We start from the raw sequence: 4761 nt of genomic DNA on the forward strand, positions 1-4761 counted from the left end.
GTAACAGGTTAACAAGACACTAAGGGACTACAAGAGATAAAGCTTTAGTGCCTAACTTTTTGATATTAATGAACGTCATTCAACATTCAAATTCCCAAATAGAGTTGCAACAAAGCTAATTAAGACTATCCGTTTCACACAACTTTCTACGCCTTTCTAACACTCAAGGACGCTTGTATCTCAGTATGACTATTTTCATAAACTTGAGTTTAGATAATTACATCTTCTGAAGAGTCCATCATGTTTTATTAATCCCGTGTTTTCCTTGCCTACTAGCAACTGCGTGGAAGAGGGATGGGGGCTATGCACGATCATGGAAGGTTTGCAACATGTGGATGCGCAAACAGTTTTGTTGTCATTACTTAGTATTCCTCATGATGGTGACAGAAACCATGCACTATAGGTTTAATAAATAAGACAAAAGAACTTTTATGTCACCCTATGATGTGCAATAAGAAATGTCCAAAACATCTTAAAAGCATTTTTGTGATCAGCTTTGAATTAACAAAACGCACGTGAAAACATGGCAACAGTCCCTCAATAATAAAGTTGCATTATTTAGTTACTTCATGCATCCTTGATTCCACAGAGTTGCATAATCTGACCTTAAAGAATGTACATTTTTGGTTTATGTGTGGCAGCTCTTCCTGGCTTTCCTGCTGGGCTGTCACCAGCAGAGTGTTTAAAGGCAGCTGTGGGGAAGCAGAGGTGAGCGGCAGAAGTGATACATTTTCCTCAGCTCACGTGTCGTTTGCCTAGTGACACTTCTTCAAGGAGAACCCGTCTTCAAATGACCTTGTTGCCTTCACTAACTCAGGTGTGGCTTGTCCAGCGGTTTAATGTTAAAAGAGAATTCTGGTTGATTCTAACACATAGCTCTGTTGTTTGTAAATTTTGAGTGCTGTCAGTAGAGAGAAAAAATGAAAACAATTGGTACTGCCTACACCGAGTTATCTTCCTGCTAGAGTTAGCACCCAACAGGCTTAAACAGGTCAAGTTTTATATGTGTTTTTAGTCTCTTAACATGTTCAAAATGTCATTAAAAGTGCCTACCTGTGTATACATGTATACATGATATACATACATGTGAAGTGACTCCTTCCGAGTGAACACAGTGAATCTGACTGCAGTAGATGTAAAAGAAATAGGGTAATAACAATATGGAAAATAAACCAAAATCGCGACACTCAGCTACAGGAACCTGTAACGCAGTGGGAGAAGGCAGAATCGCAACACAACCCTTCGAACTTCCCGATTTATCCTTCCCGTCCAGATCCAGTACTAACATCTTTAACTTACTAGTAGTCCTTTTGGTGCCTTATTCCTGTTTTGTCTGGTAAATTTTGCTAACTGTAAAGACGACTAAAAGCGAAAGGGGAGGGGGGGGGGGGGGAGCTAATATTACAAGCGTCACAAAACCGTGGAACCGACATGTGAGGATAAAAACATAACAAATGAAATAATTAGTTGACGCATGAAAGCATGAAAATATAAAACCACTACAACACAACATTTAGAAGTTGGCAAATGTAGTCCAATATTCACTCTCCTTTTAGATCTTTTTAAAACCTGCAAGGTCCAAATCTCATTGCGCGGGCATTAAATGACAGTGCAGCGGTTTAACTTGGATGCAAGCTTTAATTTTGAGGCGATACAAAGGGGCTATTATCCTTCTAGCGGACTTCAACACCTAACTGTAGGGCAAAGGTATTTCTGTTACTGAAAGAAGGATGGAGAGGAGGAGCCAGAACAGTGGCCTTCTGAAAATTACATTTAGATGGCACATTAACAGATTTGAGCTTCAACCACACTCTTTTTCATCATAGCTGCAATCCAGCTTTAGTCAACACTTGTAGTAATTTTTGGGGGATTTTACCCCTCAGTTTCCCAATGCAGCCATTCAGAGTTGTTGACCAAATGAATTGTATAACGCATCAAGCTGAGATTTGTCTCGGATTACTTTAAATCCACCCTATTTACATTTGGGAAGGGCTGTCAGAGATACAATCACGTCAGAGACGAGGGACAGCAAACTGTTGTTTATCTTTCGTTTTTCTCCAGGGCACTAAGAAAATGCCAACAAGGTTTCCATTGTGAAAGAATAGACGTCCTTTGTGTGCCCTGCCACTGAGTCCTGTGTTTCCATAGCCCTGTGCTCTCCACCCTCTAAATCATATAATATTACTGAATTGCAATGACATGTGCAGGATAGGGTTTCTCCTCTCTCTGACGTTTCTGTCAGAGCGTCTTAAAGTTTTGTCTTGGCTATGAAATCTGAGCCCCCCTGCACGGGTAGCACAACACACTTACTGAAGACAACGGTCTTCAGTAAAGTATTAGTTTAAAGAGGTCTGGGGTAAAAGCTATAAAAACTTGGAGTCTGATGGAAGAGGAACACGCAGCATTTTATTTTTGAATTTGGCACATTTTTGCTGGTAGCAGTATCCAGCACGGCTTCAATCAGTCAACCAAAATTAACAAGACTAAATCCGCCATGTTAGTAACCCTGTGAGGCTCTACTTAGGGACAGCGTAGCTTTGGCTAAATGCTATCTTCATGCTAACATGTTCAAGTTAATGGCAATGCTAAAATGCTGAGCATTAGCATTCATACCATGTAAGTTTGTTGTAAATATGTTGAGGCATGCCACTAGCATGGCTGAAAATGAGAGTAAGAATGAACGTGTACAATTTATGAATTCCTAGAACACTGTATATTTCTAACGCATGTGCACACGTAAGCGTGTGCTTCTGGGTTTGACATGCACATTGAGATCTTGGCAGAAACGCTGCCCATTGCAACTTCCCCTCTCCCTCTCCTTGTACTTTGTCCGTCCTTCATTCTCTTTGCAGCGCTCCTTTCGTGCCCTCCTCTCCTCGTCTCTTATTTGCTGTGGAAGACATATCTGTGGTTCTGTGGGATCCTCCCATGTAAACAAGCATGTTTCACCACCAGCAGAATGCCAAAACCCCTCAGTTTGTCATTTCCCCAAGTCAGTTAGTGTTTTGCGGCTTGCAAGGTGCTAGCAGAGGTACTTCAAGGGGAAACCTCAGGCAAAGTGAGGCCAGAGATGGAAGATATGTGGTCGGTGGCTTGTGCTGTTTTGTAGGTGTGCTGAAAGTACAAACCACCAAACCTCGCCTCCAAAAGAAACCAAAACAACCTTCATCTGTTTACACTTCAGACTGTGTTTTAGCTTGATAGATGTTACTTCAAATTAGACCAGCAGGTTGTCATATTACTCCCAGGGCAGTACAAATGTGTAACTGATGGTCACTGGCAGGCTCGGCACATCCAGAACTTGGCATCTGCCTGGTCTGAACCACAAACCCACAATTCATTAGCAGCACATGGGTGTGCAAGGTTAATGTGCAAAGTACATATGTTTTCTTTTGCAACATAGCACTTCATTTGCTTCAGCTGAAAACTGTCAAGAGTTCTACAAAAAAAGGGTTAAATAAATCACACAATATTGATTCCACACACTCACACTACTACACATGGAGGAATTGATTTCAATTGGTTCCTTTACAAAGACGTTTGCTTTCCAAGTGTTGTTTAATAATACTTTAGTTAACACACTCCCTGATAATTAATGATTGGGGATTAATGATCCCAAACTTGATTGACCTCAAAAACTTGATGATCAGTCATGGGGTAACAACAAATCATCTATTTACCCAAAATGATCTTAATAAAAGAGGTCATTTTGCAATATGAGTTGTCAGGGTTTTAATATGGAGTAGAGTTTTGGAAATTGCAACTATAGCTGAAACAATCAATAATCAACAAGTTGATTGGTTGATGTTGACTAAACGTATAACTCATTCTATTAACTTATCAGCGATGCTTTTTAATATCTAGTTTTGTAATGTAAGATGTGAATATTTGCCGTTTTTCAGCCTTCTATAAAAAGGTAAATGCAATATGTTTTGGACAGCTGGTCAGAATAAAATTCTCTCTGTAAGAGTTGCAATGGGCATTCTTCTGCTGTTATTATATATCTATAGATCAAACAATGAATATTTGAGTCAAGAAAAGAATCAATAGATTAATCAATAATGAAAATGTTTGGTTATTGCACTCTTAGTTGGACCTTACAAGTTATTCTCACAACCAGAATCAAAGTGCAAATGTAAGTTTGGAGCTGACCGTATTCAGTGTCATCTACCGATTTTACTGACTTAATGATGTCTCAGGTTGTTACAGCATGCCTAATTAAAGTTTACAACCTGTACCTGCAACCTAAGAATGAGATGAGCTGCATATTATGAAATGTGAAAAAATGAGTGAAGACAGATGAACGGTTTGATAAGACATTGGTTAGCCCTGGAGCTCATCAACATAGGGTACTTTGCTGATCGGGAACCACATCCAAAATGGGACTGACTATTGAAACCCATCCCTAATTGTACCAGATAAATCTGAGTAACAAAACAAAATTCAAAAAAAGTCTAAGCCAATCATAATCTACCTAGACTAACTACTTATAAACCATTTTGACTAATAAAAGCTGCAATATAGATGTTTTCACAGCCCACGACAAATCAACCAGTGTACACATTCCTGTATAATTCTTTACAAGTTGTTATCGAGACGGATGGATACACTAGCTGTAAGGGGATCAAATCTGTGATCACAGCATTACAGAACTGACTCTCCAACCACCAGGCTTCTTTGTCCGCTTCCGAAACACATGTGCTCATGATATTGTGTGTGTGTGTGTGTGTGTGTGTGTGTGTGTGTGTGTGTGTGTGTGTA

Source organism: Etheostoma cragini, chromosome 5 (assembly GCF_013103735.1).
Source record: "Etheostoma cragini isolate CJK2018 chromosome 5, CSU_Ecrag_1.0, whole genome shotgun sequence".
Taxonomy (NCBI): domain Eukaryota; kingdom Metazoa; phylum Chordata; class Actinopteri; order Perciformes; family Percidae; genus Etheostoma; species Etheostoma cragini.